This window comes from Brienomyrus brachyistius, chromosome 1, assembly GCF_023856365.1.
Source record: "Brienomyrus brachyistius isolate T26 chromosome 1, BBRACH_0.4, whole genome shotgun sequence".
Taxonomy (NCBI): Eukaryota; Metazoa; Chordata; class Actinopteri; order Osteoglossiformes; family Mormyridae; genus Brienomyrus; species Brienomyrus brachyistius.
In genome coordinates, this window is record NC_064533.1 from 29,643,157 (window position 1) to 29,667,400 (window position 24,244).

Below are 24,244 nucleotides of genomic sequence, written 5' to 3' on the forward strand. Positions count from 1 at the left end.
GGCTTTGAATCCAGTGATCCGAGTTCGAGTCTCGGTGGGGCCTTCATCTTAAAACATGCTAGATTCTGTGTGAAGAGACCAGCCGTTCTTCCCCTGAGAGCAAAGGGAAGTGTCTTTGCTGCTTTGCCCGTTTGGTTCAATTATGCTGCTTCTTCTTGCTCCGATCACCTCAAGCTACCATTCACTTCTGTCTGTCAGCTGTATCATACACAAACTGAAAATATGTCTCTAAGATTGTACAGGAAGATGAGGTCCCATGGTGTAACGGTCAGCACTCTGAATCCAGTAATCCAAGTTCAAATCTCAGTTGGACATGCCACCTGGAAGATTAATTACTGCACTCTGCATGCAAGGAACGACAGTTGTCGCCTTAACAACATAGGCTTATGTCTTCTTGCCTGTGTACCCGTTATTTTCTGGATTGTCTTGGTTCCTCTGGCTCCATTCATCTAAACCTAGAGAACGCTAATATTCCTGCAGCTTGAGTTTGGCGGCTTTATTTGGTTCACGGCTAAAAGCAACTGCACACTCCCCGTCGGGGAATCGAACCCTGGTCTCCAGCGTGACAGGCGGGGATACTCACCACTATACTAACGAGGAGACGGACAAATAACGCACCTGATCAAACGTTTCCCGTGGCTGTGGTAAAGATACGTGCTCCTCACATTCCATTGTGTTTGATGCTGTGATAGCAACATGACGGCAAACGATATTAATTAAACTTTAATCAGTGGAAGCGTCTCTATTGAGACAACATGAACGTACTGAATAAATGGTGAGATCTTGCCTTTCGCTTTCACAGTTCCGTTCGATTATGGCTTGCTCATTTAGATCAATGATTCAAATGGAGATTTGGGAATTACTCACACCTAATCTCTGTTCCATACGGACGCACACGCTACTGTCTTTCCCCCAATATACCAGAATAAATGAGATTTGAATTGATTTCCAAATGCCATGCCAGGTGAGTCAAGGTTGACAGGGTCCATTGGCTACACTGAAGAAGCAGAATGCAGCTGCGTCCAGCCTGGGTCCCATGGTGCAATGGCCAGCACTCTGGGCTTTGAATCCAGTGATCCGAGTTCGAGTCTCGGTGGGGCCTTCATCTTGAAACATGCTAGATTCTGTGTGAAGAGACCAGCCGTTCTTCCCCTGAGAGCAAAGGGAAGTGTCTTTGCTGCTTTGCCCGTTTGGTTCAATTATGCTGCTTCTTCTTGCTCCGATCACCTCAAGCTACCATTCACTTCTGTCTGTCAGCTGTATCATACACAAACTGAAAATATGTCTCTAAGATTGTACAGGAAGATGAGGTCCCATGGTGTAACGGTCAGCACTCTGAATCCAGTAATCCAAGTTCAAATCTCAGTTGGACATGCCACCTGGAAGATTAATTACTGCACTCTGCATGCAAGGAACGACAGTTGTCGCCTTAACAACATAGGCTTATGTCTTCTTGCCTGTGTACCCGTTATTTTCTGGATTGTCTTGGTTCCTCTGGCTCCATTCATCTAAACCTAGAGAACGCTAATATTCCTGCAGCTTGAGTTTGGCGGCTTTATTTGGTTCACGGCTAAAAGCAACTGCACACTCCCCGTCGGGGAATCGAACCCTGGTCTCCCGCGTGACAGGCGGGGATACTCACCACTATACTAACGAGGAGACGGACAAATAACGCACCTGATCAAACGTTTCCCGTGGCTGTGGTAAAGATATGTGCTCCTCACATTCCATTGTGTTTGATGCTGTGATAGCAACATGACTGCAAACGATATTAATTAAACTTTACTCAGTGGAAGCGTCTCTATTGAGACAACATGAACGTACTGAATAAATGGTGAGATCTTGCCTTTCGCTTTCACAGTTCCGTTCGATTATGGCTTGCTCATTTAGATCAATGATTCAAATGGAGATTTGGGAATGACTCACACCTAATCTCTGTTCCATACGGACGCAAACGCTACTGTCTTTCCCCCAATATACCAGAATAAATGAGATTTGAATTGATTTCCAAATGCCATGCCAGGTGAGTCAAGGTTGACAGGGTCCATTGGCTACACTGAAGAAGCAGAATGCAGCTGCGTCCAGCCTGGGTCCCATGGTGCAATGGCCAGCACTCTGGGCTTTGAATCCAGTGATCCGAGTTCGAGTCTCGGTGGGGCCTTCATCTTGAAACATGCTAGATTCTGTGTGAAGAGACCAGCCGTTCTTCCCCTGAGAGCAAAGGGAAGTGTCTTTGCTGCTTTGCCCGTTTGGTTCAATTATGCTGCTTCTTCTTGCTCCGATCACCTCAAGCTACCATTCACTTCTGTCTGTCAGCTGTATCATACACAAACTGAAAATATGTCTCTAAGATTGTACAGGAAGATGAGGTCCCATGGTGTAACGGTCAGCACTCTGAATCCAGTAATCCAAGTTCAAATCTCAGTTGGACATGCCACCTGGAAGATTAATTACTGCACTCTGCATGCAAGGAACGACAGTTGTCGCCTTAACAACATAGGCTTATGTCTTCTTGCCTGTGTACCCGTTATTTTCTGGATTGTCTTGGTTCCTCTGGCTCCATTCATCTAAACCTAGAGAACGCTAATATTCCTGCAGCTTGAGTTTGGCGGCTTTATTTGGTTCACGGCTAAAAGCAACTGCACACTCCCCGTCGGGGAATCGAACCCTGGTCTCCCGCGTGACAGGCGGGGATACTCACCACTATACTAACGAGGAGACGGACAAATAACGCACCTGATCAAACGTTTCCCGTGGCTGTGGTAAAGATATGTGCTCCTCACATTCCATTGTGTTTGATGCTGTGATAGCAACATGACTGCAAACGATATTAATTAAACTTTACTCAGTGGAAGCGTCTCTATTGAGACAACATGAACGTACTGAATAAATGGTGAGATCTTGCCTTTCGCTTTCACAGTTCCGTTCGATTATGGCTTGCTCATTTAGATCAATGATTCAAATGGAGATTTGGGAATGACTCACACCTAATCTCTGTTCCATACGGACGCAAACGCTACTGTCTTTCCCCCAATATACCAGAATAAATGAGATTTGAATTGATCTCCTACTGCCATGCCAGGTGAGTCAAGGTTGACAGGGTCCATTGGCTACACTGAAGAAGCAGAATGCAGCTGCGTCCAGCCTGGGTCCCATGGTGCAATGGCCAGCACTCTGGGCTTTGAATCCAGTGATCCGAGTTCGAGTCTCGGTGGGGCCTTCATCTTAAAACATGCTAGATTCTGTGTGAAGAGACCAGCCGTTCTTCCCCTGAGAGCAAAGGGAAGTGTCTTTGCTGCTTTGCCCGTTTGGTTCAATTATGCTGCTTCTTCTTGCTCCGATCACCTCAAGCTACCATTCACTTCTGTCTGTCAGCTGTATCATACACAAACTGAAAATATGTCTCTAAGATTGTACAGGAAGATGAGGTCCCATGGTGTAACGGTCAGCACTCTGAATCCAGTAATCCAAGTTCAAATCTCAGTTGGACATGCCACCTGGAAGATTAATTACTGCACTCTGCATGCAAGGAACGACAGTTGTCGCCTTAACAACATAGGCTTATGTCTTCTTGCCTGTGTACCCGTTATTTTCTGGATTGTCTTGGTTCCTCTGGCTCCATTCATCTAAACCTCGAGAACGCTAATATTCCTGCAGCTTGAGTTTGGCGGCTTTATTTGGTTCACGGCTAAAAGCAACTGCACACTCCCCGTCGGGGAATCGAACCCTGGTCTCCCGCGTGACAGGCGGGGATACTCACCACTATACTAACGAGGAGACGGACAAATAACGCACCTGATCAAACGTTTCCCGTGGCTGTGGTAAAGATACGTGCTCCTCACATTCCATTGTGTTTGATGCTGTGATAGCAACATGACGGCAAACGATATTAATTAAACTTTAATCAGTGGAAGCGTCTCTATTGAGACAACATGAACGTACTGAATAAATGGTGAGATCTTGCCTTTCGCTTTCACAGTTCCGTTCGATTATGGCTTGCTCATTTAGATCAATGATTCAAATGGAGATTTGGGAATTACTCACACCTAATCTCTGTTCCATACGGACGCACACGCTACTGTCTTTCCCCCAATATACCAGAATAAATGAGATTTGAATTGATTTCCTAATGCCATGCCAGGTGAGTCAAGGTTGACAGGGTCCATTGGCTACACTGAAGAAGCAGAAAGCAGCTGCATCCAGCCTGGGTCCCATGGTGCAATGGCCAGCACTCTGGGCTTTGAATCCAGTGATCCGAGTTCGAGTCTCGGTGGGGCCTTCATCTTGAAACATGCTAGATTCTGTGTGAAGAGACCAGCCGTTCTTCCCCTGAGAGCAAAGGGAAGTGTCTTTGCTGCTTTGCCCGTTTGGTTCAATTATGCTGCTTCGTCTTGCTCCTATCACCTCAAGCTACCATTCAATTCTGTCTGTCAGCTGTATCATACACAAACTGAAAATATGTCTCTAAGATTGTACAGGAAGATGAGGTCCCATGGTGTAACGGTCAGCACTCTGAATCCAGTAATCCAAGTTCAATTCTCGGTTGGACATGCCACCTGGAAGATTACTTACTGCACTCTGCATGCAAGGAATGACAGTTGTCGCCTTAACAACATAGGCTTATGTCTTCTTGCCTGTGTACCCGTTATTTTCTGGATTGTCTTGGTTCCTCTGGCTCCATTCATCTAAACCTCGAGAACGCTAATATTCCTGCAGCTTGAGTTTGGCGGCTTTATTTGGTTCACGGCTAAAAGCAACAGCACACTCCCCGTCGGGGAATCGAACCCCGGTCTCCCGCGTGACAGGCGGGGATACTCACCACTATACTAACGAGGAGACGGACAAATAACGCACCTGATCAAACGTTTCCCGTGGCTGTGGTAAAGATACGTGGTCCTCACATTCCATTGTGTTTGATGCTGTGATAGCAACATGACGGCAAACGATATTAATTAAACTTTACTCAGTGGAAGCGTCTCTATTGAGACAACATGAACGTACTGAATAAATGGTGAGATCTTGCCTTTCGCTTTTACAGTTCCGTTCGATTATGGCTTGCTCATTTAGATCAATGATTCAAATGGAGATTTGGGAATGACTCACACCTAATCTCTGTTCCATACGGACGCACACGCTACTGTCTTTCCCCCAATATACCAGAATAAATGAGATATGAATTGATCTCCTAATGCCATGCCAGGTGAGTCAAGGTTGACAGGGTCCATTGGCTACACTGAAGAAGCAGAATGCAGCTGCGTCCAGCCTGGGTCCCATGGTGCAATGGCCAGCACTCTGGGCTTTGAATCCAGTGATCCGAGTTCGAGTCTCGGTGGGGCCTTCATATTAAAACATGCTAGATTCTGTGTGAAGAGACCAGCCGTTCTTCCCCTGAGAGCAAAGGGAAGTGTCTTTGCCTGTTTGGTTCAATTATGCTGCTTCTTCTTGCTCCGATCACCTCAAGCTACCATTCACTTCTGTCTGTCATCTGTATCATACACAAACTGAAAATATGTCTCTAAGATTGTACAGGAAGATGAGGTCCCATGGTGTAACGGTCAGCACTCTGAATCCAGTAATCCAAGTTCAAATCTCGGTTGGACATGCCACCTGGAAGATTACTTACTGCACTCTGCATGCAAGGAACGACAGTTGTCGCCTTAACAACATAGGCTTATGTCTTCTTGCCTGTGTACCCGTTATTTTCTGGATTGTCTTGCTTCCTCCGGCTCCATTCATCTAAACCTCGAGAACGCTAATATTCCTGCAGCTTGAGTTTGGCGGCTTTATTTGGTTCACGGCTAAAAGCAACAGCACACTCCCCGTCGGGGAATCGAACCCCGGTCTCCCGCGTGACAGGCGGGGATACTCACCACTATACTAACGAGGAGACGGACAAATAACGCACCTGATCAAACGTTTCCCGTGGCTATGGTAAAGATACGTGCTCCTCACATTCCATTGTGTTTGATGCTGTGATAGCAACATGACGGCAAACGATATTAATTAAACTTTACTCAGTGGAAGCGTCTCTATTCAGACAACATGAACGTACTGAATAAATGGTGAGATCTTGTCTTTCGCTTTCACAGTTCCGTTCGATTATGGCTTGCTCATTTAGATCAATGATTCAAATGGAGATTTGGGAATGACTCACACCTAATTTCTGTTCCATACGGACGCACACGCTACTGTCTTTCCCCCAATATACCAGAATAAATGAGATTTGAATTGATCTCCTAATGTCATGCCAGGTGAGTCAAGGTTGACAGGGTCTATTGGCTACACTGAAGGAGCAGAAAGCAGCTGCGTCCAGCCTGGGTCCCATGGTGCAATGGCCAGCACTCTGGGCTTTGAATACAGTGATCTGAGTTCGAGTCTCGGTGGGGCCTTCATCTTCAAACATGCTAGATTCTGTGTGAAGAGACCAGCCGTTCTTCCCCTGAGAGCAAAGGGAAGTGTCTTTGCTGCTTTGCCCGTTTGGTTCAATTATGCTGCTTCTTCTTGCTCCGATCACCTCAAGCTACCATTCACTTCTGTCTGTCAGCTGTATCATACACAAACTGAAAATATGTCTCTAAGATTGTACAGGAAGATGAGGTCCCATGGTGTAACGGTCAGCACTCTGAATCCAGTAATCCAAGTTCAAATCTCGGTTGGACATGCCACCTGGAAGATTACTTACTGCACTCTGCATGCAAGGAACGACAGTTGTCGCCTTAACAACATAGGCTTATGTCTTCTTGCCTGTGTACCCGTTATTTTCTGGATTGTCTTGCTTCCTCTGGCTCCATTCATCTAAACCTCGAGAACGCTAATATTCCTGCAGCTTGAGTTTGGCGGCTTTATTTGGTTCACGGCTAAAAGCAACAGCACACTCCCCGTCGGGGAATCGAACCCCGGTCTCCCGCGTGACAGGCGGGGATACTCACCACTATACTAACGAGGAGACGGACAAATAACGCACCTGATCAAACGTTTCCCGTGGCTATGATAAAGATACGTGCTCCTCACATTCCATTGTGTTTGATGCTGTGATAGCAACATGACGGCAAACGATATTAATTAAACTTTACTCAGTGGAAGCGTCTCTATTGAGACAACATGAACGTACTGAATAAATGGTGAGATCTTGTCTTTCGCTTTCACAGTTCCGTTCGATTATGGCTTGCTCATTTAGATCAATTATTCAAATGGAGATTTGGGAATGACTCACACCTAATTTCTGTTCCATACGGACGCACACGCTACTGTCTTTCCCCCAATATACCAGAATAAATGAGATTTGAATTGATCTCCTAATGTCATGCCAGGTGAGTCAAGGTTGACAGGGTCTATTGGCTACACTGAAGGAGCAGAAAGCAGCCGCGTCCAGCCTGGGTCCCATGGTGCAATGGCCAGCACTCTGGGCTTTGAATACAGTGATCTGAGTTCGAGTCTCGGTGGGGCCTTCATCTTCAAACATGCTAGATTCTGTGTGAAGAGACCAGCCGTTCTTCCCCTGAGAGCAAAGGGAAGTGTCTTTGCCTGTTTGGTTCAATTATGCTGCTTCTTCTTGCTCCGATCACCTCAAGCTACCATTCACTTCTGTCTGTCAGCTGTATCATACACAAACTGAAAATATGTCTCTAAGATTGTACAGGAAGATGAGGTCCCATGGTGTAACGGTCAGCACTCTGAATCCAGTAATCCAAGTTCAAATCTCGGTTGGACATGCCACCTGGAAGATTACTTACTGCACTCTGCATGCAAGGAACGACAGTTGTCGCCTTAACAACATAGGCTTATGTCTTCTTGCCTGTGTACCCGTTATTTTCTGGATTGTCTTGCTTCCTCCGGCTCCATTCATCTAAACCTCGAGAACGCTAATATTCCTGCAGCTTGAGTTTGGCGGCTTTATTTGGTTCACGGCTAAAAGCAACAGCACACTCCCCGTCGGGGAATCGAACCCCGGTCTCCCGCGTGACAGGCGGGGATACTCACCACTATCCTAACGAGGAGACGGACAAATAACGCACCTGATCAAACGTTTCCCGTGGCTATGGTAAAGATACGTGCTCCTCACATTCCATTGTGTTTGATGCTGTGATAGCAACATGACGGCAAACGATATTAATTAAACTTTACTCAGTGGAAGCGTCTCTATTCAGACAACATGAACGTACTGAATAATTGGTGAGATCTTGTCTTTCGCTTTCACAGTTCCGTTCGATTATGGCTTGCTCATTTAGATCAATGATTCAAATGGAGATTTGGGAATGACTCACACCTAATCTCTGTTCCATACGGACGCACACGCTACTGTCTTTCCCCCAATATACCAGAATAAATGAGATTTGAATTGATCTCCTAATGCCATGCCAGGTGAGTCAAGGTTGACAGGGTCCATTGGCTACACTGAAGGAGCAGAAAGCAGCCGCGTCCAGCCTGGGTCCCATGGTGCAATGGCCAGCACTCTGGGCTTTGAATACAGTGATCTGAGTTCGAGTCTCGGTGGGGCCTTCATCTTCAAACATGCTAGATTCTGTGTGAAGAGACCAGCCGTTCTTCCCCTGAGAGCAAAGGGAAGTGTCTTTGCCTGTTTGGTTCAATTATGCTGCTTCTTCTTGCTCCGATCACCTCAAGCTACCATTCACTTCTGTCTGTCAGCTGTATCATACACAAACTGAAAATATGTCTCTAAGATTGTACAGGAAGATGAGGTCCCATGGTGTAACGGTCAGCACTCTGAATCCAGTAATCCAAGTTCAAATCTCGGTTGGACATGCCACCTGGAAGATTACTTACTGCACTCTGCATGCAAGGAACGACAGTTGTCGCCTTAACAACATAGGCTTATGTCTTCTTGCCTGTGTACCCGTTATTTTCTGGATTGTCTTGCTTCCTCCGGCTCCATTCATCTAAACCTCGAGAACGCTAATATTCCTGCAGCTTGAGTTTGGCGGCTTTATTTGGTTCACGGCTAAAAGCAACAGCACACTCCCCGTCGGGGAATCGAACCCCGGTCTCCCGCGTGACAGGCGGGGATACTCACCACTATCCTAACGAGGAGACGGACAAATAACGCACCTGATCAAACGTTTCCCGTGGCTATGGTAAAGATACGTGCTCCTCACATTCCATTGTGTTTGATGCTGTGATAGCAACATGACGGCAAACGATATTAATTAAACTTTACTCAGTGGAAGCGTCTCTATTCAGACAACATGAACGTACTGAATAATTGGTGAGATCTTGTCTTTCGCTTTCACAGTTCCGTTCGATTATGGCTTGCTCATTTAGATCAATGATTCAAATGGAGATTTGGGAATGACTCACACCTAATCTCTGTTCCATACGGACGCACACGCTACTGTCTTTCCCCCAATATACCAGAATAAATGAGATTTGAATTGATCTCCTAATGCCATGCCAGGTGAGTCAAGGTTGACAGGGTCCATTGGCTACACTGAAGAAGCAGAAAGCAGCTGCGTCCAGCCTGGGTCCCATGGTGCAATGGCCAGCACTCTGGGCTTTGAATCCAGTGATCCGAGTTCGAGTCTCGATGGGGCCTTCATCTTAAAACATGCTAGATTCTGTGTGAAGAGACCAGCCGTTCTTCCCCTGAGAGCAAAGGGAAGTGTCTTTGCTGCTTTGCCCGTTTGGTTCAATTATGCTGCTTCTTCTTGCTCCGATCACCTCAGGCTACCATTCACTTCTGTCTGTCAGCTGTATCATACACAGACTGAAAATATGTCTCTAAGATTGTACAGGAAGATGAGGTCCCATGGTGTAACGGTCAGCACTCTGAATCCAGTAATCCAAGTTCAAATCTCGGTTGGACATGCCACCTGGAAGATTACTTACTGCACTCTGCATGCAAGGAACGACAGTTGTCGCCTAAACAACATAGGCTTATGTCTTCTTGCCTGTGTACCCGTTATTTTCTGGATTGTCTTGCATCCTCTGGCTCCATTCATCTAAACCTCGAGAACGCTAATATTCCTGCAGCTTGAGTTTGGCGGCTTTATTTGGTTCATGGCTAAAAGCAACAGCACACTCCCCGTCGGGGAATCGAACCCCGGTCTCCCGCGTGACAGGCGGGGATACTCACCACTATACTAACGAGGAGACGGACAAATAACGCACCTGATCAAACGTTTCCCGTGGCTGTGGTAAAGATACGTGCTCCTCACATTGCATTGTGTTTGATGCTGTGATAGCGACATGACGGCAAACGATATTAATTAAACTTTACTCAGTGGAAGTGTCTCTATTGAGACAACATGAACATACTGAATAAATGGTGAGATCTTGCCTTTCGCTTTCACAGTTCCGTTCGATTATGGCTTGCTCATTTAGATCAATGATTCAAATGGAGATTTGGGAATGAGTCACACCTAATCTCTGTTCCATACGGACGCACACGCTACTGTCTTTCCCCCAATATACCAGAATAAATGAGATTTGAATTGATCTCCTAATGCCATGCCAGGTGAGTCAAGGTTGACAGGGTCCATTGGCTACACTGAAGAAGCAGAAAGCAGCTGCGTCCAGCCTGGGTCCCTTGGTGCAATGGCCAGCACTCTGGGCTTTGAATCCAGTGATCCGAGTTCGAGTCTCGGTGGGGCCTTCGTCTTAAAACATGCTAGATTCTGTGTGAAGAGACCAGCCGTTCTTCCCCTGAGAGCAAAGGGAAGTGTCTTTGCTGCTTTGCCCGTTTGGTTCAATTATGCTGCTTCTTCTTGCTCCGATCACCTCAAGCTGCCATTCACCTCTGTCTGTCAGCTGTATCATACACAAACTGAAAATATGTCTCTAAGATTGTACAGGAAGATGAGGTCCCATAGTGTAACGGTCAGCACTCTGAATCCAGTAATCCAAGTTCAAATCTCGGTTGGACATGCCACCTGGAAGATTACTTACTGCACTCTGCATGCAAGGAACGACAGTTGTCGCCTTAACAACATAGGCTTATGTCTTCTTGCCTGTGTACCCGTTATTTTCTGGATTGTCTTGCTTCCTCTGGCTCCATTCATCTAAACCTAGAGAACGCTAATATTCCTGCAGCTTGAGTTTGGCGGCTTTATTTGGTTCACGGCTAAAAGCCACAGCACACTCCCCGACGGGGAATCGAACCCCGGTCTCCCGCGTGACAGGCGGGGATACTCACCACTATACTAACGAGGAGACGGACAAATAACGCACCTGATCAAACGTTTCCCGTGGCTGTGGTAAAGATACGTGTTCCTCACATTGCATTGTGTTTGATGCTGTGATAGCGACATGACGGCAAACGATATTAATTAAACTTTACTCAGTGGAAGCGTCTCTATTTTGACAACATGAAGTACTGAATAAATGGTGAGATCTTGCCTTTCGCTTTCACAGTTCCGTTCGATTATGGCTTGCTCATTTAGATCAATGATTCAAATGGAGATTTGGGAATGAGTCACACCTAATCTCTGTTCCATACGGACGCACACGCTACTGTCTTTCCCCCAATATACCAGAATAAATGAGATTTGAATTGATCTCCTAATGCCATGCCAGGTGAGTCAAGGTTGACAGGGTCCATTGGCTACACTGAAGAAGCAGAAAGCAGCTGCGTCCAGCCTGGGTCCCATGGTGCAATGGCCAGCACTCTGGGCTTTGAATCCAGTGATCCGAGTTCGAGTCTCGGTGGGGCCTTCGTCTTAAAACATGCTAGATTCTGTGTGAAGAGACCAGCCGTTCTTCCCCTGAGAGCAAAGGGAAGTGTCTTTGCTGCTTTGTCCGTTTGGTTCAATTATGCTGCTTCTTCTTGCTACGATCACCTCAAGCTACCATTCACCTCTGTCTGTCAGCTGTATCATACACAAACTGAAAATATGTCTCCAAGATTGTACAGGAAGATGAGGTCCCATGGTGTAACGGTCAGCACTCTGAATCCAGTAATCCAAGTTCAAATCTCGGTTGAACATGCCACCTGGAAGATTACTTACTGCACTCTGCATGCAAGGAACGACAGTTGTCGCCTTAACAACATAGGCTTATGTCTTCTTGCCTGTGTACCCGTTATTTTCTGGATTGTCTTGCTTCCTCTGGCTCCATTCATCTAAACCTAGAGAACGCTAATATTCCTGCAGCTTGAGTTTGGCGGCTCTATTTGGTTCACGGCTAAAAGCAACAGCACACTCCCCGTCGGGGAATCGAACCCCGGTCTCCCACGTGACAGGCGGGGATACTCACCACTATACTAACGAGGAGACGGACAAATAACGCACCTGATCAAACGTTTCCCGTGGCTGTGGTAAAGATACGTGCTCCTCACATTCCATTGTGTTTGATGCTGTGATAGCGACATGACGGCAAACGATATTAATTAAACTTTACTCAGTGGAAGCGTCTCTATTGAGACAACATGAACGTACTGAATAAATGGTGAGATCTTGCCTTTCGCTTTCACAGTTCCGTTCGATTATGGCTTGCTCATTTAGATCAATGATTCAAATGGAGATTTGGGAATGACTCACACCTAATCTCTGTTCCATACGGACGCACACGCTACTGTCTTTCCCCCAATATACCAGAATAAATGAGATTTGAATTGATCTCCTAATGCCATGCCAGGTGAGTCAAGGTTGACAGGGTCCATTGGCTACACTGAAGAAGCAGAAAGCAGCTGCGTCCAGCCTGGGTCCCATGGTGCAATGGCCAGCACTCTGGGCTTTGAATCCAGTGATCCAAGTTCGAGTCTCAGTGGGGCCTTCGTCTTAAAACATGCTAGATTCTGTGTGAAGAGACCAGCCGTTCTTCCCCTGAGAGCAAAGGGAAGTGTCTTTGCTGCTTTGCCCGTTTGGTTCAATTATGCTGCTTCTTCTTGCTCCGATCACCTCAAGCTACCATTCACTTCTGTCTGTCAGCTGTATCATACACAAACTGAAAATATGTCTCTAAGATTGTACAGGAAGATGAGGTCCCATGGTGTAACGGTCAGCACTCTGAATCCAGTAATCCAAGTTCAAATCTCGGTTGGACATGCCACCTGGAAGATTACTTACTGCACTCTGCATGCAAGGAACGACAGTTGTCGCCTTAACAACATAGGCTTATGTCTTCTTGCCTGTGTACCCGTTATTTTCTGGATTGTCTTGCTTCCTCTGGCTCCATTCATCTAAACCTAGAGAACGCTAATATTCCTGCAGCTTGAGTTTGGCGGCTCTATTTGGTTCACGGCTAAAAGCAACAGCACACTCCCCGTCGGGGAATCGAACCCCGGTCTCCCGCGTGACAGGCGGGGATACTCACCACTATACTAACGAGGAGACGGACAAATAACGCACCTGATCAAACGTTTCCCGTGGCTGTGGTAAAGATACGTGCTCCTCACATTCCATTGTGTTTGATGCTGTGATAGCGACATGACGGCAAACGATATTAATTAAACTTTACTCAGTGGAAGCGTCTCTATTGAGACAACATGAACGTACTGAATAAATGGTGAGATCTTGCCTTTCGCTTTCACAGTTCCGTTCGATTATGGCTTGCTCATTTAGATCAATGATTCAAATGGAGATTTGGGAATGACTCACACCTAATCTCTGTTCCATACGGACGCACACGCTACTGTCTTTCCCCCAATATACCAGAATAAATGAGATTTGAATTGATCTCCTAATGCCATGCCAGGTGAGTCAAGGTTGACAGGGTCCATTGGCTACACTGAAGAAGCAGAAAGCAGCTGCGTCCAGCCTGGGTCCCATGGTGCAATGGCCAGCACTCTGGGCTTTGAATCCAGTGATCCGAGTTCGAGTCTCGGTGGGGCCTTCGTCTTAAAACATGCTAGATTCTGTGTGAAGAGACCAGCTGTTCTTCCCCTGAGAGCAAAGGGAAGTGTCTTTGCTGCTTTGCCCGTTTGGTTCAATTATGCTGCTTCTTCTTGCTCCGATCACCTCAAGCTACCATTCACTTCTGTCTGTCAGCTGTATCATACACAAACTGAAAATATGTCTCTAAGATTGTACAGGAAGATGAGGTCCCATGGTGTAACGGTCAGCACTCTGAATCCAGTAATCCAAGTTCAAATCTCGGTTGGACATGCCACCTGGAAGATTACTTACTGCACTCTGCATGCAAGGAATGACAGTTGTCGCCTTAACAACATAGGCTTATGTCTTCTTGCCTGTGTACCCGTTATTTTCTGGATTGTCTTGCTTCCTCTGGCTCCATTCATCTAAACCTAGAGAACGCTAATATTCCTGCAGCTTGAGTTTGGCGGCTTTATTTGGTTCATGGCTAAAAGCCACAGCGCACTCCCCGTCGGGGAATCGAACCCCGGTCTCCCGCGTGACAGGCGGGGATACTCACCACTATACTAACGAGGAGACAGACAAATAACGCACCTGATCAAACGTTTCCCGTGGCTGTGGTAAAGATACGTGCTCCTCACATTGCATTGTGTTTGATGCTGTGATAACGACATGACGGCAAACGATATTAATTAAACTTTACTCAGTGGAAGCGTCTCTATTGAGACAACATGAACGTACTGAATAAATGGTGAGATCTTGCCTTTCGCTTTCACAGTTCCGTTCGATTATGGCTTGCTCATTTAGATCAATGATTCAAATGGAGATTTGGGAATGACTCACACCTAATCTCTGTTCCATACGGACGCACACGCTACTGTCTTTCCCCCAATATACCAGAATAACTGAGATTTGAATTGATCTCCTAATGCCATGCCAGGTGAGTCAAGGTTGACAGGGTCCATTGGCTACACTGAAGAAGCAGAAAGCAGCTGCGTCCAGCCTGGGTCCCATGGTGCAATGGCCAGCACTCTGGGCTTTGAATCCAGTGATCCGAGTTTGAGTCTCGGTGGGGCCTTCGTCTTAAAACATGCTAGATTCTGTGTGAAGAGACCAGCCGTTCTTCCCCTGAGAGCAAAGGGAAGTGTCTTTGCTGCTTTGCCCGTTTGGTTCAATTATGCTGCTTCTTCTTGCTCCGATCACCTCAAGCTACCATTCACTTCTGTCTGTCAACTGTATCATACACAAACTGAAAATATGTCTCTAAGATTGTACAGGAAGATGAGGTCCCATGGTGTAACGGTCAGCACTCTGAATCCAGTAATCCAAGTTCAAATCTCGGTTGGACATGCCACCTGGAAGATTACTTACTGCACTCTGCATGCAAGGAACGACAGTTGTCGCCTTAACAACATAGGCTTATGTCTTCTTGCCTGTGTACCCATTATTTTCTGGATTGTCTTGCTTCCTCTGGCTCCATTCATCTAAACCTAGAGAACGCTAATATTCCTGCAGCTTGAGTTTGGCGGCTTTATTTGGTTCACGGCTAAAAGCAACAGCACACTCCCCGTCGGGGAATCGAACCCCGGTCTCCCGCGTGACAGGCGGGGATACTCACCACTATACTAACGAGGAGACGGACAAATAACGCACCTGATCAAACGTTTCCCGTGGCTGTGGTAAAGATACGTGCTCCTCACATTGCATTGTGTTTGATGCTGTGATAGCGACATGACGGCAAACGATATTAATTAAACTTTACTCAGTGGAAGCGTCTCTATTGAGACAACATGAACGTACTGAATAAATGGTGAGATCTTGCCTTTCGCTTTCACAGTTCCGTTCGATTATGGCTTGCTCATTTAGATCAATGATTCAAATGGAGATTTGGGAATGATTCACACCTAATCTCTGTTCCATACGGACGCACACGCTACTGTCTTTCCCCCAATATACCAGAATAAATGAGATTTGAATTGATCTCCTAATGCCATGCCAGGTGAGTCAAGGTTGACAGGGTCCATTGGCTACACTGAAGAAGCAGAAAGCAGCTGCGTCCAGCCTGGGTCCCATGGTGCAATGGTCAGCACTCTGGGCTTTGAATCCAGTGATCCGAGTTCGAGTCTCGGTGGGGCCTTCGTCTTGAAACATGCTAGATTCTGTGTGAAGAGACCAGCCGTTCTTCGCCTGAGAGCAAAGGGAAGTGTCTTTGCTGCTTTGCCCGTTTGGTTCAATTATGCTGCTTCTTCTTGCTCCGATCACCTCAAGCTACCATTCACTTCTGTCTGTCAACTGTATCATACACAAACTGAAAATATGTCTCTAAGATTGTACAGGAAGATGAGGTCCCATGGTGTAACGGTCAGCACTCTGAATCCAGTAATCCAAGTTCAAATCTCGGTTGGACATGCCACCTGGAAGATTACTTACTGCACTCTGCATGCAAGGAACGACAGTTGTCGCCTTAACAACATAGGCTTATGTCTTCTTGCCTGTGTACCCGTTATTTTCTGGATTGTCTTGCTTCCTCTGGCTCCATTCATCTAAACCTAGAGAACGCTAATATTCCTGCAGCTTGAGTTTGGCGGCTTTATTCGGTTCACGGCTAAAAGCCACAGCACACTCCCCGTCGGGGAATCGAACCCCGGTCTCCCGCGTGACAGGCGGGGATACTCACCACTATACTAACGAGGAGACGGACAAATAACGCACCTGATCAAACGTTTCCCGTGGCTGTGGTAAAGATACGTGCTCCTCACATTGCATTGTGTTTGATGCTGTGATAGCGACATGACGGCAAACGATATTAATTAAACTTTACTCAGTGGAAGCGTCTCTATTGAGACAACATGAACGTACTGAATAAATGGTGAGATCTTGCCTTTCGCTTTCACAGTTCCGTTCGATTATGGCTTGCTCATTTAGATCAATGATTCAAATGGAGATTTGGGAATGATTCACACCTAATCTCTGTTCCATACGGACGCACACGCTACTGTCTTTCCCCCAATATACCAGAATAAATGAGATTTGAATTGATCTCCTAATGCCATGCCAGGTGAGTCAAGGTTGACAGGGTCCATTGGCTACACTGAAGAAGCAGAAAGCAGCTGCGTCCAGCCTGGGTCCCATGGTGCAATGGTCAGCACTCTGGGCTTTGAATCCAGTGATCCGAGTTCGAGTCTCGGTGGGGCCTTCGTCTTGAAACATGCTAGATTCTGTGTGAAGAGACCAGCCGTTCTTCGCCTGAGAGCAAAGGGAAGTGTCTTTGCTGCTTTGCCCGTTTGGTTCAATTATGCTGCTTCTTCTTGCTCCGATCACCTCAAGCTACCATTCACTTCTGTCTGTCAACTGTATCATACACAAACTGAAAATATGTCTCTAAGATTGTACAGGAAGATGAGGTCCCATGGTGTAACTGTCAGCACTCTGAATCCAGTAATCCAAGTTCAAATCTGGGTTGGACATGCCACCTGGAAGATTACTTACTGCACTCTGCATGCAAGGAACGACAGTTGTCGCCTTAACAACATAGGCTTATGTCTTCTTGCCTGTGTACCCGTTATTTTCTGGATTGTCTTGCTTCCTCTGGCTCCATTCATCTAAACCTAGAGAACGCTAATATTCCTGCAGCTTGAGTTTGGCGGCTTTATTTGGTTCACGGCTAAAAGCCACAGCACACTCCCCGTCGGGGAATCGAACCCCGGTCTCCCGCGTGACAGGCGGGGATACTCACCACTATACTAACGAGGAGACGGACAAATAACGCACCTGATCAAACGTTTCCCGTGGCTGTGGTAAAGATACGTGCTCCTCACATTGCATTGTGTTTGATGCTGTGATAGCGACATGACGGCAAACGATATTAATTAAACTTTACTCAGTGGAAGCGTCTCTATTGAGACAACATGAACGTACTGAATAAATGGTGAGATCTTGCCTTTCGCTTTCACAGTTCCGTTGGATTATGGCTTGCTCATTTAGATCAATGATTCAAATGGAGATTTGGGAATGACTCACACCTAATCTCTGTTCCATACGGACGCACACGCTACTGTCTTTCCCCCAATATACCAGAATAACTGAGATTTGAATTGATCTCCTAATGCCATGCCAGGTGAGTCAAGGTTGACAGGGTCCATTGGCTACACTGAAGAAGCAGAAAGCAGCTGCGTCCAGCCTGGGTCCCATGGTGCAATGGCCAGCATTCTGGGCTTTGAATCCAGTGATCCGAGTTTGAGTCTCGGTGGGGCCTTCGTCTTAAAACATGCTAGATTCTGTGTGAAGAGACCAGCCGTTCTTCCCCTGAGAGCAAAGGGAAGTTTCTTTGCTGCTTTGCCCGTTTGGTTCAATTATGCTGCTTCTTCTTGCTCCGATCACCTCAAGCTACCATTCACTTCTGTCTGTCAGCTGTATCATACACAAACTGAAAATATGTCTCTAAGATTGTACAGGAAGATGAGGTCCCATGGTGTAATGGTCAGCACTCTGAATCCAGTAATCCAAGTTCAATTCTCGGTTGGACATGCCACCTGGAAGATTACTTACTGCACTCTGCATGCAAGGAACGACAGTTGTCGCCTTAACAACATAGGCTTATGTCTTCTTGCCTGTGTACCCGTTATTTTATGGATTGTCTTGCTTCCTCTGGCTCCATTCATCTAAACCTAGATAACGCTAATATTCCTGCAGCTTGAGTTTGGCGGCTTTATTTGGTTCACGGCTGAAAGCCACAGCACACTCCCCGTCGGGGAATCGAACCCCGGACTCCCGCGTGACAGGCGGGGATACTCACCACTATACTAACGAGGAGACGGACAAATAACGCACCTGATCAAACGTTTCCCGTGGCTGTGGTAAAGATACGTGCTCCTCACATTGCATTGTGTTTGATGCTGTGATAGCGACATGACGGCAAACGATATTAATTAAACTTTACTCAGTGGAAGCGTCTCTATTGAGACAACATGAACGTACTGAATAAATGGTGAGATCTTGCCTTTCGCTTTCACAGTTCCGTTCGATTATGGCTTGCTCATTTAGATCAATGATTCAAATGGAGATTTGGGAATGACTCACACCTAATCTCTGTTCCATACGGACGCACACGCTACTGTCTTTCCCCCAATATACCAGAATAAATGAGATTTGAATTGATCTCCTAATGCCATGCCAGGTGAGTCAAGGTTGACAGGGTCCATTGGCTACACTGAAGAAGCAGAAAGCAGCTGCGTCCAGCCTGGGTCCCATGGTGCAATGGTCAGCACTCTGGGCTTTGAATCCAGTGATCCGAGTTCGAGTCTCGGTGGGGCCTTCGTCTTGAAACATGCTAGATTCTGTGTGAAGAGACCAGCCGTTCTTCGCCTGAGAGCAAAGGGAAGTGTCTTTGCTGCTTTGCCCGTTTGGTTCAATTATGCTGCTTCTTCTTGCTCCAATCACCTCAGGCTACCATTCACCTCTGTCTGTCAGCTGTATCATACACAAACTGAAAATATGTCTCTAAGATTGTACAGGAAGATGAGGTCCCATGGTGTAACGGTCAGCACTCTGAATCCAGTAATCCAAGTTCAATTCTCGGTTGGACATGCCACCTGGAAGATTACTTACTGCACTCTGCATGCAAGGAACGACAGTTGTCGCCTTAACAACATAGGCTTATGTCTTCTTGCCTGTGTACCCGTTATTTTCTGGATTGTCTTGCTTCCTCTAGCTCCATTCATCTAAACCTAGAGAACGCTAATATTCCTGCAGCTTGAGTTTGGCGGCTTTATTTGGTTCACGGCTAAAAGCCACAGGACACTCCCCGTCGGGGAATCGAACCCCGGTCTCCCGCGTGACAGGCGGGGATACTCACCACTATACTAACGAGGAGACGGACAAATAACGCACCTGATCAAACGTTTCCCGTGGCTGTGGTAAAGATACGTGCTCCTCACATTGCATTGTGTTTGATGCTGTGATAGCGACATGACGGCAAACGATATTAATTAAACTTTACTCAGTGGAAGCGTCTCTATTGAGACAACATGAACGTACTGAATAAATGGTGAGATCTTGCCTTTCGCTTTCACAGTTCCGTTCGATTATGGCTTGCTCATTTAGATCAATGATTCAAATGGAGATTTGGGAATGACTCACACCTAATCTCTGTTCCATACGGACGCACACGCTACTGTCTTTCCCCCAATATACCAGAATAAATGAGATTTGAATTGATCTCCTAATGCCATGCCAGGTGAGTCAAGGTTGACAGGGTCCATTGGCTACACTGAAGAAGCAGAAAGCAGCTGCGTCCAGCCTGGGTCCCATGGTGCAATGGTCAGCACTCTGGGCTTTGAATCCAGTGATCCGAGTTCGAGTCTCGGTGGGGCCTTCGTCTTGAAACATGCTAGATTCTGTGTGAAGAGACCAGCCGTTCTTCGCCTGAGAGCAAAGGGAAGTGTCTTTGCTGCTTTGCCCGTTTGGTTCAATTATGCTGCTTCTTCTTGCTCCAATCACCTCAGGCTACCATTCACCTCTGTCTGTCAGCTGTATCATACACAAACTGAAAATATGTCTCTAAGATTGTACAGGAAGATGAGGTCCCATGGTGTAACGGTCAGCACTCTGAATCCAGTAATCCAAGTTCAATTCTCGGTTGGACATGCCACCTGGAAGATTACTTACTGCACTCTGCATGCAAGGAACGACAGTTGTCGCCTTAACAACAAAGGCTTATGTCTTCTTGCCTGTGTACCCGTTATTTTCTGGATTGTCTTGCTTCCTGTAGCTCCATTCATCTAAACCTAGAGAACGCTAATATTCCTGCAGCTTGAGTTTGGCGGCTTTATTTGGTTCACGGCTAAAAGCCACAGCACACTCCCCGTCGGGGAATCGAACCCCGGTCTCCCGCGTGACAGGCGGGGATACTCACCACTATACTAACGAGGAGACGGACAAATAACGCACCTGATCAAACGTTTCCCGTGGCTGTGGTAAAGATACGTGCTCCTCACATTGCATTGTGTTTGATGCTGTGATAGCGACATGACGGCAAACGATATTAATTAAACTTTACTCAGTGGAAGCGTCTCTATTGAGACAACATGAACGTACTGAATAAATGGTGAGATCTTGCCTTTCGCTTTCACAGTTCCGTTCGATTATGGCTTGCTCATTTAGATCAATGATTCAAATGGAGATTTGGGAATGACTCACACCTAATCTCTGTTCCATACGGACGCACACGCTACTGTCTTTCCCCCAATATACCAGAATAAATGAGATTTGAATTGATCTCCTAATGCCATGCCAGGTGAGTCAAGGTTGACAGGGTCCATTGGCTACACTGAAGAAGCAGAAAGCAGCTGCGTCCAGCCTGGGTCCCATGGTGCAATGGCCAGCACTCTGGGCTTTGAATCCAGTGATCCGAGTTCGAGTCTCGGTGGGGCCTTCGTCTTAAATCATGCTAGATTCTGTGTGAAGAGACCAGCCGTTCTTCCCCTGAGAGCAAAGGGAAGTGTCTTTGCTGCTTTGCCCGTTTGGTTCAATTATGCTGCTTCTTCTTGCTCCGATCACCTCAAGCTACCATTCACTTCTGTCTGTCAGCTGTATCATACACAAACTGAAAATATGTCTCTAAGATTGTACAGGAAGATGAGGTCCCATGGTGTAACTGTCAGCACTCTGAATCCAGTAATCCAAGTTCAAATCTGGGTTGGACATGCCACCTGGAAGATTACTTACTGCACTCTGCATGCAAGGAACGACAGTTGTCGCCTTAACAACATAGGCTTATGTCTTCTTGCCTGTGTACCCGTTATTTTCTGGATTGTCTTGCTTCCTCTGGCTCCATTCATCTAAACCTAGAGAACGCTAACATTCCTGCAGCTTGAGTTTGGCGGCTTTATTTGGTTCACGGCTAAAAGCCACAGCACACTCCCCGTCGGGGAATCGAACCCCGGTCTCCCGCGTGACAGGCGGGGATACTCACCACTATACTAACGAGGAGACGGACAAATAACGCACCTGATCAAACGTTTCCCGTGGCTGTGGTAAAGATACGTGCTCCTCACATTGCATTGTGTTTGATGCTGTGATAGCGACATGACGGCAAACGATATTAATTAAACTTTACTCAGTGGAAGCGTCTCTATTGAGACAACATGAACGTACTGAATAAATGGTGAGATCTTGCCTTTCGCTTTCACAGTTCCGTTCGATTATGGCTTGCTCATTTAGATCAATGATTCAAATGGAGATTTGGGAATGATTCACACCTAATCTCTGTTCCATACGAACGCACACGCTACTGTCTTTCCCCCAATATACCAGAATAAATGAGATTTGAATTGATCTCCTAATGCCATGCCAGGTGAGTCAAGGTTGACAGGGTCCATTGGCTACACTGAAGAAGCAGAAAGCAGCTGCGTCCAGCCTGGGTCCCATGGTGCAATGGTCAGCACTCTGGGCTTTGAATCCAGTGATCCGAGTTCGAGTCTCGGTGGGGCCTTCGTCTTGAAACATGCTAGATTCTGTGTGAAGAGACCAGCCGTTCTTCGCCTGAGAGCAAAGGGAAGTGTCTTTGCTGCTTTGCCCGTTTGGTTCAATTATGCTGCTTCTTCTTGCTCCGATCACCTCAGGCTACCATTCACTTCTGTCTGTCAGCTGTATCATACACAAACTGAAAATATGTCTCTAAGATTGTACAGGAAGATGAGGTCCCATGCTGTAACGGTCAGCACTCTGAATCCAGTAATCCAAGTTCAAATCTCGGTTGGACATGCCACCTGGAAGATTACTTACTGCACTCTGCATGCAAGGAACGACAGTTGTCGCCTTAACAACATAGGCTTATGTCTTCTTGCCGGTGTACCCGTTATTTTCTGGATTGTCTTGCTTCCTCTGGCTCCATTCATCTAAACCTAGAGAACGCTAATATTCCTGCAGCTTGAGTTTGGCGGCTTTATTTGGTTCACGGCTAAAAGCCACAGCACACTCCCCGTCGGGGAATCGAACCCCGGTCTCCCGCGTGACAGGCGGGGATACTCACCACTATACTAACGAGGAGACGGACAAATAACGCACCTGATCAAACGTTTCCCGTGGCTGTGGTAAAGATACGTGCTCCTCACATTGCATTGTGTTTGATGCTGTGATAGCGACATGACGGCAAACGATATTAATTAAACTTTACTCAGTGGAAGCGTCTCTATTGAGACAACATGAACATACTGAATAAATGGTGAGATCTTGCCTTTCGCTTTCACAGTTCCGTTCGATTATGGCTTGCTCATTTAGATCAATGATTCAAATGGAGATTTGGGAATGATTCACACCTAATCTCTGTTCCATACGGACGCACACGCTACTGTCTTTCCCCCAATATACCAGAATAAATGAGATTTGAATTGATCTCCTAATGCCATGCCAGGTGAGTCAAGGTTGACAGGGTCCATTGGCTACACTGAAGAAGCAGAAAGCAGCTGCGTCCAGCCTGGGTCCCATGGTGCAATGGTCAGCACTCTGGGCTTTGAATCCAGTGATCCAAGTTCGAGTCTCGTTGGGGCCTTCGTCTTGAAACATGCTAGATTCTGTGTGAAGAGACCAGCCGTTCTTCGCCTGAGAGCAAAGGGAAGTGTCTTTGCTGCTTTGCCCGTTTGGTTCAATTATGCTGCTTCTTCTTGCTCCGATCACCTCAGGCTACCATTCACTTCTGTCTGTCAGCTGTATCATACACAAACTGAAAATATGTCTCTAAGATTGTACAGGAAGATGAGGTCCCATGGTGTAACGGTCAGCACTCTGAATCCAGTAATCCAAGTTCAAATCTCGGTTGGACATGCCACCTGGAAGATTACTTACTGCACTCTGCATGCAAGGAACGACAGTTGTCGCCTTAACAACATAGGCTTATGTCTTCTTGCCGGTGTACCCGTTATTTTCTGGATTGTCTTGCTTCCTCTGGCTCCATTCATCTAAACCTCGAGAACGCTAATATTCCTGCAGCTTGAGTTTGGCGGCTTTATTTGGTTCACGGCTAAAAGCCACAGCGCACTCCCCGTCGGGGAATCGAACCCCGGTCTCCCGCGTGACAGGCGGGGATACTCACCACTATACTAACGAGGAGACAGACAAATAACGCACCTGATCAAACGTTTCCCGTGGCTGTGGTAAAGATACGTGCTCCTCACATTGCATTGTGTTTGATGCTGTGATAACGACATGACGGCAAACGATATTAATTAAACTTTACTCAGTGGAAGCGTCTCTATTGAGACAACATGAACGTACTGAATAAATGGTGAGATCTTGCCTTTCGCTTTCACAGTTCCGTTCGATTATGGCTTGCTCATTTAGATCAATGATTCAAATGGAGATTTGGGAATGACTCACACCTAATCTCTGTTCCATACGGACGCACACGCTACTGTCTTTCCCCCAATATACCAGAATAACTGAGATTTGAATTGATCTCCTAATGCCATGCCAGGTGAGTC

At 46.5% G+C, this 24,244-nt stretch overlaps 13 non-coding genes across 13 annotated transcripts; all 13 read left to right on the forward strand.

Annotated features, from left to right (window-relative positions):
- The first annotated feature begins 1,030 nt into the window (after positions 1–1,030).
- Positions 1,031–1,102, forward strand: trnaq-uug (transfer RNA glutamine (anticodon UUG)). Its single transcript has one exon. It is a non-coding gene; the product is annotated as a tRNA-Gln (tRNA).
- A 987-nt stretch (positions 1,103–2,089) lies between these two features.
- On the forward strand, positions 2,090–2,161 carry trnaq-uug (transfer RNA glutamine (anticodon UUG)). Its single transcript has one exon. It is a non-coding gene; the product is annotated as a tRNA-Gln (tRNA).
- A 987-nt stretch (positions 2,162–3,148) lies between these two features.
- Positions 3,149–3,220, forward strand: trnaq-uug (transfer RNA glutamine (anticodon UUG)). The gene has a single exon. It is a non-coding gene; the product is annotated as a tRNA-Gln (tRNA).
- A 987-nt stretch (positions 3,221–4,207) lies between these two features.
- On the forward strand, positions 4,208–4,279 carry trnaq-uug (transfer RNA glutamine (anticodon UUG)). Its single transcript has one exon. It is a non-coding gene; the product is annotated as a tRNA-Gln (tRNA).
- A 987-nt stretch (positions 4,280–5,266) lies between these two features.
- trnaq-uug (transfer RNA glutamine (anticodon UUG)) lies at positions 5,267–5,338 on the forward strand. The gene has a single exon. It is a non-coding gene; the product is annotated as a tRNA-Gln (tRNA).
- Positions 5,339–11,595: 6,257 nt separating this feature from the next.
- trnaq-uug (transfer RNA glutamine (anticodon UUG)) lies at positions 11,596–11,667 on the forward strand. The gene has a single exon. It is a non-coding gene; the product is annotated as a tRNA-Gln (tRNA).
- Positions 11,668–13,713: 2,046 nt separating this feature from the next.
- On the forward strand, positions 13,714–13,785 carry trnaq-uug (transfer RNA glutamine (anticodon UUG)). The gene has a single exon. It is a non-coding gene; the product is annotated as a tRNA-Gln (tRNA).
- Positions 13,786–15,831: 2,046 nt separating this feature from the next.
- On the forward strand, positions 15,832–15,903 carry trnaq-uug (transfer RNA glutamine (anticodon UUG)). Its single transcript has one exon. It is a non-coding gene; the product is annotated as a tRNA-Gln (tRNA).
- A 987-nt stretch (positions 15,904–16,890) lies between these two features.
- trnaq-uug (transfer RNA glutamine (anticodon UUG)) lies at positions 16,891–16,962 on the forward strand. Its single transcript has one exon. It is a non-coding gene; the product is annotated as a tRNA-Gln (tRNA).
- Positions 16,963–19,008: 2,046 nt separating this feature from the next.
- trnaq-uug (transfer RNA glutamine (anticodon UUG)) lies at positions 19,009–19,080 on the forward strand. The gene has a single exon. It is a non-coding gene; the product is annotated as a tRNA-Gln (tRNA).
- A 987-nt stretch (positions 19,081–20,067) lies between these two features.
- On the forward strand, positions 20,068–20,139 carry trnaq-uug (transfer RNA glutamine (anticodon UUG)). The gene has a single exon. It is a non-coding gene; the product is annotated as a tRNA-Gln (tRNA).
- Positions 20,140–21,126: 987 nt separating this feature from the next.
- On the forward strand, positions 21,127–21,198 carry trnaq-uug (transfer RNA glutamine (anticodon UUG)). The gene has a single exon. It is a non-coding gene; the product is annotated as a tRNA-Gln (tRNA).
- A 987-nt stretch (positions 21,199–22,185) lies between these two features.
- trnaq-uug (transfer RNA glutamine (anticodon UUG)) lies at positions 22,186–22,257 on the forward strand. Its single transcript has one exon. It is a non-coding gene; the product is annotated as a tRNA-Gln (tRNA).
- Positions 22,258–24,244: the final 1,987 nt, after the last annotated feature.